Below are 15,441 nucleotides of genomic sequence, written 5' to 3'. Positions count from 1 at the left end.
TCAGAGTTTAAGGCGATGCTATCTCTCCAGAATGATCCCTCCATCATCATTAAACCGGCCGATAAAGGCGGCGGTATAGTGATTCAGGATAAAACACGCTATTTGGCTGAGGCACTGAGACAATTAAATGATGCATCTTTCTATCTTCCGTTGTCAGAAGACCCTACCCTGCAGCTCCAACAACAGATCACACAAGTGGTAGAAGAGGCAGTAGACCGCCATATCCTAACACCTCGCGAGGCTAAATTTCTTATACCATCATGCTCTATTACTCCAGTTTTTTATACTTTACCTAAAGTACATAAGAGTTTACAGGATCCCCCTGGCCGTCCTATTGTGGCAGGCATCGGTTCTATTTTAGAACCGTTGTCCCAATTCGTTGACCTATTTTTGAAACCGTTTGTGCCAAAGATCCGGTCTTATGTGAGGGATTCATTACATTTTATTTCCCTGTTAGAGCACACACCAGTACCTCAAGAAGCATTTCTCTTTGTTACACTTGACATTGTTTCCCTGTACACCAGCATCCCTCAAACCGCTGCCCTCCGAGTTATTGAACAAGTTCTGAACTCCAGAACGGGCCCTCAACGCATTCCTACCTCTTTCCTAATGTCTTTAGCCTCCCTGGCACTCACAAGGAACTTTTTCCGCTTTGACGAATCTTTTTATCTCCAGATTAAAGGGACGGCCATGGGAGCCACTATGTCCCCGAGTTTGGCCTGTCTCTATGTAGCGGAGTTTGAGAATTCCTTTGTGTATTCCGCTGAAGGGTTCCAGCATGTTGTTTTGTGGCTCCGTTACATAGACGACATTTTTTTACTGTGGGCAGGCACGGAGGTACAACTCTTCCTGTTTCTTGACTATCTTAACGCTAGCGATTTGAATCTCCAGTTTAACTTTTGTTTAGACCGGTCACAGATTGCCTTCTTAGATGTCCTAGTCTCGGTGACTGATGGCCGTTTTTCGACCACCATTTACCGGAAAGAGACGGACCGGAACACTCTTTTATCCTTTCAGAGTTGTCATCCTAGTACACTGCGTAAAAACATCCCGACTGGGCAATTTTTTCGCCTTCGTAGATTGTGCACCTCTGACAGGGAGTTTTTGGACAAGGCCTATAACATGTCTTCCCGTTTTCTATCAAGGGGGTACCCCCAGTCTGTGGTTAAAAAGGCTATGAAGCGTGCTCTGTATTCTAACCGGGACCTATTACTTACCTCTGCCCGACATTCTGCACCCGAGGTCACTAATTGCATTTTACCTTTTTCCACTCTCAGTCGGCCCATCACTGCCATGATCAGGCGACATTGGGAAGCTTTATCCCTTAACACGCTGTTCCCTGGTCCCCTCCGGTTTACTTTCCGTCGGGGAAAAAATTTACGAGATAAACTCGTCCACACGGACCTCCCAGTACCGCCTGACTCTGTCAGTGATCCGGGCCATTATGCTTGCGGCCGGTGTGCCGTATGTGCCTATACTTGTGTCATTACTCACTTTTCACATCCCATTTCAGGTAGAAGATTTCAATTGCGTTCTCATTCCGACTGTACCACGACAGGTGTCATTTACATTATTATTTGCCCCTGCTCTTTACTGTACGTTGGGAAGACCTCCCGTATGGTTAAGACTCGCATCATAGAGCATTGCTCTAACATACGGCTACAGCGTGAAAAAGAACCCTTGGTTGAGCATTGGATTCAGAAGTCACATTCCCTTTCAGATTTAACATATTTTGTGATTGAGGTCGTTTCTCGGCCTTTACGGGGGGGCAACTATGCTGAACTATTGGGCAGGATTGAGCAGCGTTGGATTTTTTTTATTGGATACTGTACACCCTAAGGGTTTGAATCGCGATATCGAATGGTTCCTATTCACTTAGACACACTAGCAGGGCTGGCTGGTCTCTGTACTGCTGGGGTGCACTGCAGGGTCGGGAACCAATGAACGGAGTCCTTGGACTCACGTGGTTGGTTCTCCTGCAGGTTTTGGTGCCATTGTCTCCTTTAAATACCTGTCAATTATGAAGGGCATTGCGCACCCTGTTACTATTTGAATGCCGTTGCCAGGTATGTTATATTATAGTTCTCTGTATCATATAACTTTTGCATTGTATGTAGGTTGGCTGTAAGTCCCTTCATTATCCTGACTTTTGTCAATTTGTTTGTTTTACAGTTCTTGTGTGAATTCCTGTATGGCGATCCCCCCCGATGCAGCCCGCGGCGAAACACGGGACCGTGTCGGGGGACGCTATTAAGCTGGTGTTCGTTTAAAACTGTGGAGTTGCCAATTGAAATATAAAAACTTCTTAACCGTAATACGCTGTTTGGAGTATTCTGTTAGGATTGAACATTTATCTGCATTATTTGTACTTTGCGAGACTTCAATTACCCCAATATAGACTGGGTAAATGTATCATCGGGTCACGCTAGAGAGATAACGTTCCTGGATGGAATAAATGATAGCTTTATGGAGCAATTGGTTCAGGAACTGACGAGAGAGGGAGCAATTTTAGATCTAATTCTCAGTGGAGCACAGGACTTGGCGAGAGAGGTAACGGTGGTGGGGCCGCTTGGCAATAGTGATCATAATATGATCAAATTTCATTTAATGACTGGAAAAGGAACAGTGTGCAAATCCAAGGCTCTCGTGCTAAACTTTCAAAAGGGAAATTCTGATAAAATGAGAAAAATTGTTAGAAAAAAACTGAAAGGAGCAGCTACAAAAGTAAAAAATGTCCAAGAGGCGTGGTCATTGTTAAAAAATACCATTCTAGAAGCACAGTCCAGATGTATTCCACACATTAAGAAAGGTGGAAAGAAGGCAAAACGATTACCGGCATGGTTAAAAGGGGAGGTGAAAGAAGCTATTTTAGCCAAAAGATCTTCATTCAAAAATTGGAAGAAGGATCCAACAGAAGAAAATAGGATAAAGCATAAACATTGGCAAGTTAAATGTAAGACATTGATAAGACAGGCTAAGAGAGAATTTGAAAAGAAGTTGGCTGTAGAGGCAAAAACTCACAGTAAAAACTTTTTTAAATATATCCGAAGCAGAAAGCCTGTGAGGGAGTCAGTTGGACCGTTAGATGATCGAGGGGTTAAAGGGGCACTTAGAGAAGATAAGGCCATCGCGGAAAGATTAAATGATTTCTTTGCTTCGGTGTTTACTGAAGAGGATGTTGGGGAGGTACCCGTAATGGAGAAGGTTTTCATGGGTAATGATTCGGATAGACTGAATCAAATCACGGTGAACCTAGAAGATGTGGTAGGCCTGATTGACAAACTGAAGAGTAGTAAATCACCTGGAACGGATGGTATACACCCCAGAGTTCTGAAGGAACTAAAAAATGAAATTTCAGACCTATTAATAAAAATTTGTAACTTATCATTAAAATCATCCATTGTACCTGAAGACTGGAGGATAGCAAATGTAACCCCAATATTTAAAAAGGGCTCCAGGGGCGATCCGGGAAACTATAGACCGGTTAGCCTGACTTCAGTGCCAGGAAAATAGTGGAAAGTGTTCTAAACATCAAAATCACAGAACATATAGAAAGACATGGTTTAATGGAACAAAGTCAGCATGGCTTTACCCAGGGCAAGTCTTGCCTCACAAATCTGCTTCACTTTTTTGAAGGAGTTAATAAACATGTGGATAAAGGTGAACCGGTAGATATAGTATACTTGGATTTTCAGAAGGCGTTTGACAAAGTTCCTCATGAGAGGCTTCTAGGAAAAGTAAAAAGTCATGGGATAGGTGGCGTTGTCCTTTCGTGGATTGCAAACTGGCTAAAAGACAGGAAACAGAGAGTAGGATTGAATGGGCAATTTTCTCAGTGGAAGGGAGTGGACAGTGGAGTGCCTCAGGGATCTGTATTGGGACCCTTACTGTTCAATATATTTATAAATGATCTGGAAAGAAATACGACGAGTGAGAATCAAATTTGCAGATGACACAAAGTTGTTCAGAGTTGTTAAATCACAAGCAGATTGTGATAAATTGCAGGAAGACCTTGTGAGACTGGAAAATTGGGCATCCAAATGGCAGATGAAATTTAATGTGGATAAGTGCAAGGTGATGCATATAGGGAAAAATAACCCATGCTATAATTACACGATGTTGGGTTCCATATTAGGTGCTACAACCCAAGAAAGAGATCTAGGTGTCATAGTGGATAACACATTGAAATCGTCGGTTCAGTGTGCTGCGGCAGTCAAAAAAGCAAACAGAATGTTGGGAATTATTAGAAAAGGAATGATGAATAAAACGGAAAATGTCATAATGCCTCTGTATCGCTCCATGGTGAGACCGCACCTTGAATACTGTGTACAATTCTGGTCGCCGCATCTCAAAAAAGATATAATTGCGATGGAGAAGGTACAGAGAAGGGCTACCAAAATGATAAGGGGAATGGAACAACTCCCCTATGAGGAAAGACTAAAGAGGTTAGGACTTTTCAGCTTGGAGAAGAGACGACTGAGGGGGGATATGATAGAGGTGTTTAAAATCATGAGAGGTCTAGAACGGGTAGATGTGAATTGGTTATTTACTCTTTCGGATAGTAGAAAGACTAGGGGATACTCCATGAAGTTAGCATGGGGAACATTTAAAACTAATCGGAGAAAGTTCTTTTTTACTCAACGCACAATTAAACTCTGGAATTTGTTGCCAGAGAATGTGGTTCGTGCAGTTAGTATAGCTGTGTTTAAAAAAGGATTGGATAAGTTCTTGGAGGAGAAGTCCATTACCTGCTATTAAGTTCACTTAGAGAATAGCCACTGCCATTAGCAATGGTTACATGAAATAGACTTAGTTTTTGGGTACTTGCCAGGTTCTTATGGCCTGGATTGGCCACTGTTGGAAACAGGATGCTGGGCTTGATGGACCCTTGGTCTGACCCAGTATGGCATTTTCTTATGTTCTTATGTAAGTGAAATATCTAGCTTAATTAGTTAGGGGTAGTAACCGCCAAAATAAGCAAGCTACACCCATGCTTATTTGTTTACCCAGACTATGTAATTCAGTCCTTGTTGGTTGTTGTCTGGATATAGATCCACTTTTCCTCATTCCCCCTGCCGTTGAAGCAGAGAGCTATGCTGGATGTGTGTGAAGTATCGGTCAAGCTACTGCCTAATCTTGCTTCTTAAGAAGAGTATCAGAGGTGAAATCCAAATAGAAAACACTGCTACTCAGGCCAACACTCAACTTGACAGACTTGATATTTTTATTGAGTGGCACCTAGGTTGGAAGTGATCATCTAATTTTCTATAACCAGAGAAATAAATAGTCCAATAGTCACCCTCCCAATGACATCAGCTTCAAGTTAAAGGATTTCTCAACATTTTTATTTGCAGACCCAGGCAGACATGTTTGCATACATAGCAAATGCAAATCCCTCTTCACTGCAATTAAAGATTTAATTGTACAGGTTTCTAAAACATAATAAAAACCAATATGTACCATGCTATATGATTACCTGCTGTTCCGCTGATACACGTGGTTGTATTACTTCATGGCTTACAGAGCCTTTTTTGGCTTGGACTCTGCCAGGTGGAGGAGGAATAACACCTGAGTAGGAAGCTTGATTTTCAGCATCAGATGAATACAAAGGTGCTTGTCTCGATTCCTGCTCATTCTTTGATGTTACAAATCTTGGCAAAGGGAGGTCTTTTACTGTTAAAACAAATGTAAAAATGACTAATGCAATAGTTAAAGGCATTTACCTTGTTAATTTTAAATATCTAACGTTTTAGTTATTAGGTACATCGTACTAGTGTCCCAAGAATTTGTATTAAGAGTAGTAACAAATGTTCTATATTAAAACTTCAGTTTAAAATTAACATTCATGTGGCTGCCAAGATATGGATGATTGACTCCCCTGATGTAAAGGACAGCGTTTCCTCGAAATACAGATTCATGTCGGTATTGGACGGCGGAGAGTTTTCTTCACGAAGATAACTTTTGCTCAAATTAAGTCCAGTTTTTTGAGGATCAGCATCTTAAGCCAATGTGTTATACATTGAGTATTTTATGTGCAACAAAAAATTATAGATTAGTTTTGGATCTATGATTATGAAAAAAACTGGTGTTTTTTGGCTAAAGTAACACCAGGAAGTGTACACATGAGTAGTACATCATAGATATAACGGTCCTTTAATAACATATATATGTATGGATGAGCATCACACCTTTTTGAATACATACTGTGAGAGGAATCTTTATGTTCTGAACTGCTTTAGTATTCAAAATAAGGTGTTAGTGTGATTTCTCCTCTAGGACAGGTTCAATGATATAGTACCCCACAAGAATTAGCCATTGCAAAACCACCACAAATGCCACATGCAGATCTATAATATTTTTGTTAGCATGGTTTCTCCCTTAATCTCAAGAGACATAATTGTTCATCAGCAGCAGTGGTATCTGATGAGAAAAATAGAACTCATGCAAATCATGTGCAATTGGAAGAATGCTTCCAGAACTTTCTAAATGAAAGTTGAGCATGTGTGCATAGTTTTCCACATGCCACCAGAACACACAACAAAAGTGGACAGAATATGGCCTGCTGTAACAAGTTGGTTGCTGGTTTGTGGAATCATGACATAACCAGCTGGAACTAACATCCTCTGACTGGATCTGAAGTTTGATCAGGCAATTCATTCTTCATTCAGGATCTTAGAGAAACCCCCACCACACACCCCCACCCCAAACTGGGCCCTTAAGCCAAAAGGTTTGCCTACTCCTGCAACCAAAGCTAGTTTACACAAAACTTTTACCCTAAAGAGGAATAAAATCAGTTCCCTAAAGGGGACGTGCACAAGTAGTATTGCCTGCTGTTCTGATGTCATCCAGCAATGATAATTATAAGCAATTACATTTTTTCAGATAACAAATATGAACAATGAGCTATTTTTTCAAGAGTAACTAGTTAAGGACTGTCCTCAAATAAAAAGAGCATAAAAAAGAAATAATGTCAATGGGCAAAAGCACAGACTATATTTTGTGAGATGAGAATCTTCTCTAGTCTCTTCCTTTTATTTTGGTTTAACCGGAACCCTAAAACTTGGTACAGAGACAACCCTGCAAATGAAAAGAAATGGACTTAAGTAGAAAATTTGATGCTTACACTCTGTGAGAGCATGTCTCAAATCAAGTGTTTCCAGACCCATCCTAGTGACTGCAAAGCAAGCTGAGTTTTCAGGATATTCACAATAAATATGCATAAGAAAGTGGAGTTGCTTTCCTTAACAGATGATCTCCCACAGACAGTGGGACAAACCAGTCAAACACAAGTGATGACAAAATCCAACAGCACCGACACAGACTTGCTCTCCAGTGCTCAGAAATAAGTCTGACAATTTCTAAATACCATCACTAAAAATACGGCAAGATTTACTGTAGCCTTATTTATAGACAAAGAGACCTCATACAAATGTGGCTAGAATACCATATGCAGTGCAGTGCACAGGACGCCACTCAGGTACTACGGTGATAACTGTAAGCGAAGTGCACCGTTATAATTGTTCAAATCATCGGTCTCTTTGCCCAAAAGATCAAGTAAGGACAGCTTGTGTCCGTTTACTAGCAATTTATGAGGCAGTATAACGTTTTACTTATCGTGGTGTAGGTAGCATTATATAGCGGGAGTATGCAGTCAGGGTTTAACAGTTGGCACTGGCCCGACACGGCTCGTGTTTCTTGCACCAGCTTCCTCAGGGGCCTCGCAATGCCACAAAATTCCCAGTACTGCCGCTCAGCGTCTGCTACTCGGCTGCAGGTCCTCGGCACAGGACCTGCAGCCGAGTAGCAGACGCTGAGCGGCAGTACTGGGAATTTTGTGGCATTGCGAGGCCCCTGAGGAAGCTGGTGCAAGAAACACGAGCCGTGTCGGGCCAGTGCCAACTGTTAAACCCTGACTGCATACTCCCGCTATATAATGCTACCTACACCACGATAAGTAAAACGTTATACTGCCTCATAAATTGCTAGTAAACGGACACAAGCTGTCCTTACTTGATCTTTTGGGCAAAGAGACCGATGATTTGAACAATTATAACGGTGCACTTCGCTTACAGTTATCACCGTAGTACCTGAGTGGCGTCCTATGCACTGCACTGCATATGGTATTCTAGCCACATTTGTATGAGGTCTCTTTGTCTATAAATAAGGCTACAGTAAATCTTGCCGTATTTTTAGTGATGGTATTTAGAAATTGTTAGTTTAAGATTCCATCCCTTCGGACAGTTGGTTTTATAAGTCAGAAATAAGTCTGAGCATTTATAGGTATTCTCACGCAAGCGCAGTCGCCATCACACAAGCTTCTTCTATCTCCTCCCTAGCAAAGCATTGACTCCAGGACAGGAGGGTTGTATTGTGTGGCTGGTTGGTTCTTCTGTCCATGGAAACAGCTTTTATGGTAAGCAACTCTGCTTTCTCTGTGGAAAACACGATAAATCCAGCCACACAAGTAGAAATTGCCAAGCTGATGGCTGCAATAGGAACTTATAGGGATTTTTTTGCAACCTGGAAAATAGGCAGGTGGAGTTGAAGCATCTAGTTAAGTAGCTTCTTTAAATCTCTTGAGCCAAAATTACTCTGTGAGAATCTTCCTCAAGACAGTAGTGTTTAATAAAAGTATTATGGATGTTTCATTCTACCCAAATAAAATAATGGTCTTCTACAATCAAGAGTATAAGAATATAAGACTTGCCATACTGGGTCAGACCAAAGGTCCACCAGCCTAGTTTCCTGTTTCCAACACTTGTTCTGGATTCATCTGACTGGAAGTTAAGAAATTAGGCCTCCCTTCTTCCACCATCAAACCCCTACAAATCCTACAAAATGCTATGGCGAGAATCTCCATAACCCCCATACTCAAGGGCTTACACCCCCATACTCAAGGGCTTACACTGGCTACCGATCCCCTTTCGTATCAAATACAAAATCCTCACCATCCTGCACAAAAACATCTACATGGCTCAAGGACATGCCACACTTCCGTACCTCTAATTGCCCCACCAGAACTGCCCTCGCAGGCACCCTGCACATCCCACCCCTCAAGACCGCACACCTCTCCAATACCAGAGAGAGAGCATTCACCATTGTCGGCCCCACCCTCTGGAACTCCCCTTCCTCCCTACCTACGACTTGAGCCCTCCCTTCATACTTTCAAAAAGGGCATCAAGACTTGGCTCTTCAAGCAAGCCTACCCAGAAGCTAATCAAACATAGCCCTCATCCCTTACCTCTCCTACCATCCCCGATATTTTTCGCTCCCTACCCACTCTTCTCCCCACCCTCACCCCGCCTCTGACACCCCATTTGCCCTCGAGGTGTCTCCCCTCCATCCCACCTTCCGCAACTCTCCCGCCTGTTACGTAAACGAGCATTCCATCTGACTTTATTAAGCAAGAAAACAGTCACAAATATGCTAGTTATCAATTTTGTTATCTCTCACTGTTCATTTATTGTTTATTCCTATCAATTCGCTCTCGTCTACCCTCTCTCCTTCTCGCTGCTCTTTCTCCATCCCCCATTCTCACCTTTTCTTGCCTGCTCCTCCTACCCCTCCCTGTTCATTGTAATTTGCTGCCTGCTTCAGTTTTTTGTAAACCGGTGTGATGTGTGTCCATGAATGTCGGTATAGTAAAAGTTCATAAATAAATAAGCAAGTTTCAATGCTGACTCAACCACTTTGGAGTGATAGGGAAGCTGGACAACTGTAAAACCTGGGTAAGTTTAGACCTTGCATTTTAAATTCAACTTACGGACTGCTGGAAAGCATGATTTCAGCGTCTGCCACATCCTCACCTGGAGGTCCTACAGAAACTTTTGAGTTGGAACAGTGGAATCCTCTGGAGGTTGAAGGAATGGGAGTTCGAAAATATGTTTTGGGGCACTTTTCTTTCTGGTCACTGATGAACAGCATCGTTGCCAGCTAATCCAAGAACTTGGAGTAGCAAAAATCCTTCAGAGGAGAAATATGTTGAGGCAAGTCAGGTAGGGGATCTGAAGGAATACTTGTAGAATCTTCTTCCTTCTCCCACCATGGGAGAACACTGAGCCACGACCCCCAACAAAGATGACGGGACTGAAGAGACTCCCTCGGTTCTGAGGGAAATATCTAAAAGACTCAGAATGGGCAGTCCCAGTTTCCTCCTTTTCTGATTCATATGGGGATATCCTCAGATGAGGAGAACCTACCACCTCAGGATGAGGACATACTAACTTTGGAAACTCTTGTGGAGAGGCATGCACTGGTGGGACCCTGGATGGCCTGGTCAGGACCTTGGTCAAGGGAGGAAAGATTTTTCCTAATTCCTTCTTCTTAGACAGGAGAGGTTCCAATTCCTTCTCTGCTCTCCAGGGCTTAAGGAGGCAAAAAAATTCTTCACTAGCTCTGATATCTGGGTCCTCAGCAGCAGGGGCATCATCTGCACTAGAGTTGGAGAGAGAAACATATCAGTCGTCATCACTATAGCTGTGGATCAACTCTGCACCATGGCAGTTGTGTCTGCCGTAGCAACAGCCAGCAACAAGGCGCTCCACATCAGTTGCACAAACATTTCCCTTTGACTGGTGCCCAAGTCCATGCATGATGCCAGCTATTCCTCCTGCCGCACAGTAGCAGGACTCCTGGGCTTATGTGCCAAAGTGCTTCATTCCAAAAAAACTGATAGTACATTGACATGCTGGACCAATCGGGACTGTGCCGTAAGAGTGTGAGGTCTGTGATGAGGACACGGAGGGCACCCTTGTCAGCCCTGGGTCTGGGTAAAACAATAGACTAGGTGCCATGGGAATCTTCCATGCCATAAAGGATGAAGGTATCTGTACCACCAATGAGGCTATCTGTGATGGCACAGACTTTCTTCAGCTCCAAGTGGGGAAGCCTTGAAGGGAGTTGTTCATGTCATTTCGGCACACTTCTTAGGATCTCCATCTTATAGATGCAGCGCTGCTGTTCCCTAGGGGATATCTGACCACAGCTGTAACTACTGGAAGAATCATGATCTGGACCCAGGCAGAAATAGGAAACTGTGTGCACAGATACAGGATTTGAAGCTACTGAGCATGGGCTTCAAGCTCATCTTAACTTTTACTTTTTTTAAGAACGGAAAAGTTCTGTTTGAGGGGCTGCACAGGCAGTGGCAAGAAAATAGAAGAGAAGCAGTAAAAAAACAAAAAAATGTAAGAGAGCAACAGACATTCATATGGCAGCTCAGACAAAAAGGCTAAAGGGCTCATAATATAGCATGAGCCTAAGAACTCCTATGCATGCTCTGAAGTTTTCACAGAGTTAGGTCCATGTCAGCATCATATGACAATCACCCATACTTTATGGCTAATTTATTTTTACTTGGTGATGGAGAAAATTAATACCTATGTAGTCTCCTGGAGAGGTTTCAGAAGTCCTACTCAATACTGTGTGTATGTCACTAGAATGAGCCCAAGAGAACACAGTAAACCTTTAGTTCAAGGGTGTATAATGTCTGTCAATGAGAGCCATATACAGATCTGATTTTCAGGATAGACAATATACAATATATTTATATAAATTTGGTCTAAAATAATGGATTAACAGCAAATTTTATTTAATTATATTCTGTTTTTATGCATTTATGTATGTACATACTGTGATCCACATTGAGCTAATGGAAACATAATATAAAATGGTTTAAACAAACATTTTGGTTACCTCGAAAACCAGACTAGATTGCAACTCTTAGGGACAGAACTTGTCCCCCATGCTTTAATTCAAGCCAATGGCATATGCATTGTGACTGCTAAGGCATTTGAAATGTCTGGTTCTCATTCTAGCCTCTCCCAAGATGCTCTGAGCACACAATACTTTTGAGATTCATAGTGCCATAAAGAAGTCTCTGTATAATGTACAACTTAAATAAAACAAAAGTCACCATATCCCTAACTACCTTTCAGTGACCCATGGAGGATTAGAGTTTCCTTGGGCTGTCATAGCACCAACCCCCGAGAGTATCCCAAAGTTACCGGACAAATGTTTCACCTCCAACTCCATCCATCATGGACATCAACTGAACTGGCAAGTTTTTGCCCACAGACATCAGAGACCAACTGCAGGAATAGTAGCTGTCAGAGGGAGGTAATGAAGTCTGGCCTGGGGCGCTCTGGGCCAACAATGCTTCTCTTTCAGTGTCTCACAGAGGATCAGTATCTCCATAGACATTCGTAGCCCTACCTCCAAGGGTATGACTTGCCTCCAACTCCATCTATCACCCGAACTAGCAGGCTTTTGAATGTTGCCTTCCTGCCACTGACAGCTTGCTCCTCAAGAGCACCAGGAAGCCTCCATCAGGGTGTAAAGCTGTTGTGCTGGCTTTACATTTTACTTGTTGTTTTCCATTTTATCTATTTTTTTTTACTGCATGTACTGGCCTATATTTCCATATAGAAGAACTGCTAGGACCAATTCTATTTCTACTATGAGTTACAATATATTTATATGTATATCTATTATGGTAGATATACTAACTACTGTCCCCATTACTCACTTCAAAAATTCTTTGGTCCAAGATTTTTAAGAATGCTTCCCACTGTTGGTGGATGTGGTCAATTGAACGTACCAGTCAGCGGTGTCTACCACCAAACCAAATTTTTAAATACTGGGTGAATTAAAATAGTTTAGGAACCAATTTCTGAAGTGAACCTATTGAAGTGTTCTGGAAACGTGGGAATAATTTTAATCAGGTAGGCAGCATAAGAGAGTGACTGTTTTAGATTATCAGATAACCTCTCTACATGGAAAATTCTGCCCCCCCCCCCCCCCAAATCATAGAAGCTGTTATAAATGTTCTAAGTTTCATTTTAGTAAACACTATCTGCTCAGTATAAATTCCCTTGATTTATTATGTTAGCCTATTAGGAAATAGACTTTTTTGACTGAATCTTGGATCAATGAATCAGCAGAGCCTTTATTGGCTTACGCCTGTCCCCCTGATATTACCTTTTGTCACTAACCCTGGGAAAGGAGTGGTGAAGCTGGCGTGGCAATCTTTTTCTAAAGTTCTTATTTCTGAAGTATTACACCCAAAAACTAAGCAACATTAAGTTCATTATGATTGTATTAGGAAACAGGAATAAATTATTAGTGTAATTTACTAAACCCCTGAGATAGCAAAATCAGCTGTGTTTAAAATTTATAGATTAGTTTCCTCCTTGTGTAATTCTCCAGCATCCAAGTGAATCTCCTGAACCTGGGCAAGGTTGATGCCATTTTAACAGCAATGTCGGCTCTGGGTTTTAGGCAAGCAATCTTTTCTCCTATTCATATAAGTGGACACTATTTTTTTTTTTTTTTTACTTATTTTCCACTTGGATTTTGATTCAGATCTATTTCTGATACATACATCTCCCCTATGTGCTGGTCAGATCATGTTCTAACTAAAGTTAATATTTCAGGGTTTCTCTCCTTGTAAGTAAAGGTCAGGAAGGATAATGTGAAATTTAGGCACAGAATTGATCTCCATGTTTTTTGTGACAATTAAAGATGTGTCATTTCTGACTAGTTGTTCTCTATCTGAACTAATAAGAAACGGAAAACAAATTGTCAAATGCTTTGGATTTCTCAGATGCTAGGAATACATAAAAGTTGACTCTGCCTACATCAGTTCCATCATTCGGAGTTCTCTATGAAATGTTCTAACAGGCACCTGGAGAGGTCCTGGTTAAAATCTCGCAGAAGCAGACAAATCCAATTTCATGATTCAGATTAAGCTCCAAAATGCTACTCTTTTAGAAACCAAGCATGCTTATGCTCAGGACAAAATCATGCTCAAAATACTTCAAGGGAGCTATTCTCAGCAGTAAGAGGTTTGTGTGCCTTTCATCTAGCGATCTTTGTATTTCATAGTCCTCACTAGATTGCATTAAAAAAGCATGGGATCTCTGAGGAAGTGGTAGGGATTGTAAAGCTAAATAGTTGGTGTGGGTGGGAAGACTAGATGGGCCATATGATCTGTCTCTACCATCACTTTTCTATGTAGAGATTTTACAGACAAAATCATGAAGCTCTAGATCAGCGGTTCTCAACCTGGGGGTCGCGACCCCGGCGGGGGTCGAACGCCCACAACACAGGGGTCGCCTAAAGCAGGGTCCCCAACCACCGGTACCGGGCCGTTGGGGTTTTTTGCCGGTCCGCGGCTATTTTTTCTGCCAGTCGCGTTTTTTCAGGCTTGTTGGGCGGGGACTTGTGCTCTGAATCAGGGCGGACTGTAACAGAGCACAAGTTGGGCGGGACTTGTGCTCTGTTACAGTGATTGGCTGCTGCTGCTGCTGCTGCGATGAAGCCTGTCCATAGCAGGCGCACCCTATCCCTATATTGCAGCAGTAAGCCAATCAGAGCAGGAGCTGCAAGCCTTGTTGATGCATACGTCGGGAGCACATTTTGTGGGCAGACCCAGCCAGCACAGCATCGCACCTGGGCGGAACGGGAAGACCAGCAGCACAGCGTTGGAGAAAAACAGCAAAGGAATCCAGAGTGTGCAGCTACAGCCAGGTATCAGGAGGGAAGGAGTTAGTATGTTGGGAGAGGGTAATGAGTGTGTGGGGGCCGGGGATGTACTGGGGAGAATGAGTGTGTGGGGGCCGGGGATGTACTGGGGAGAATGAGTGTGTGGGGGCTGGGGATGTACTGGGGGGAATGATTGTGTGGGGGGCCAGAAATGTGCTTGGAGAGGGTTAGGGAGGTGGGAATGAGTGTGTGGGGCCAGAGATGTGCTGGGGAGGGGGAATGAGAGTGTGTGGGGCCAGAGATGTGCTGGGGGGGGGGGGGGGAATGAGAGTGTGTGGGGCCAGAGATGTGCTGGGGGGGGGGAATGAGAGTGTGTGGGGCCAGAGATGTGCTGGGAGGGAGGGAGGGAGGGGGGGGGAAATGAGAGTGTGTGGGGCCAGAGATGTGCTGGGGGGGGGGGGGGGAATGAGAGTGTGTGGGGCCAGAGATGTGCTGGGAGGGAGGGAGGGAGTGGGGGGGGGAATGAGAGTGTGTGGGGCCAGAGATGTGCTGGGGGGGGGGGGGGGGGAAATGAGAGTGTGTGGGGCCAGAGATGTGCTGGGAGGGAGGGGGGGGGGAATGAGAGTGTGTGGGGCCAGAGATGTGCTGGGAGGGAGGGGGGGGAATGAGAGTGTGTGGGGCCAGAGATGTGCTGGGGGGGGGGGGAATGAGAGTGTGTGGGGCCAGAGATGTGCTGGGGGGGGGGGGAATGAGAGTGTGTGGGGCCAGAGATGTGCTGGGAGGGAGGGGGGGGAAATGAGAGTGTGTGGGGCCAGAGATGTGCTGGGGGGGGGGGGAATGAGAGTGTGTGGGGCCAGAGATGTGCTGGGAGGGAGGGGGGGGGAATGAGAGTGTGTGGGGCCAGAGATGTGCTGGGAGGGAGGGGGGGGGGGGGGGAATGAGAGTGTGTGGGGCCAG

At 43.7% G+C, this 15,441-nt stretch overlaps 1 long non-coding RNA gene across 1 annotated transcript in view; it reads right to left on the bottom strand.

Moving 5' to 3' along the window:
- LOC115082637 overlaps positions 1-5,671 on the bottom strand; it is a 44,552-nt gene extending 38,881 nt beyond the window's left edge. The window contains exon 1 of the long non-coding RNA XR_003854217.1: positions 5,477-5,671. This is a non-coding gene — a long non-coding RNA (uncharacterized LOC115082637). The remainder of the gene's footprint in view (positions 1-5,476) is intronic.
- Between the last annotated feature and the right edge of the window lie 9,770 nt (positions 5,672-15,441).

Source organism: Rhinatrema bivittatum, unplaced genomic scaffold, assembly GCF_901001135.1.
Source record: "Rhinatrema bivittatum unplaced genomic scaffold, aRhiBiv1.1, whole genome shotgun sequence".
In the NCBI taxonomy this organism is placed as follows: Eukaryota; Metazoa; Chordata; class Amphibia; order Gymnophiona; family Rhinatrematidae; genus Rhinatrema; species Rhinatrema bivittatum.
This window is presented reverse-complemented; position numbering and strand designations above follow the sequence as displayed.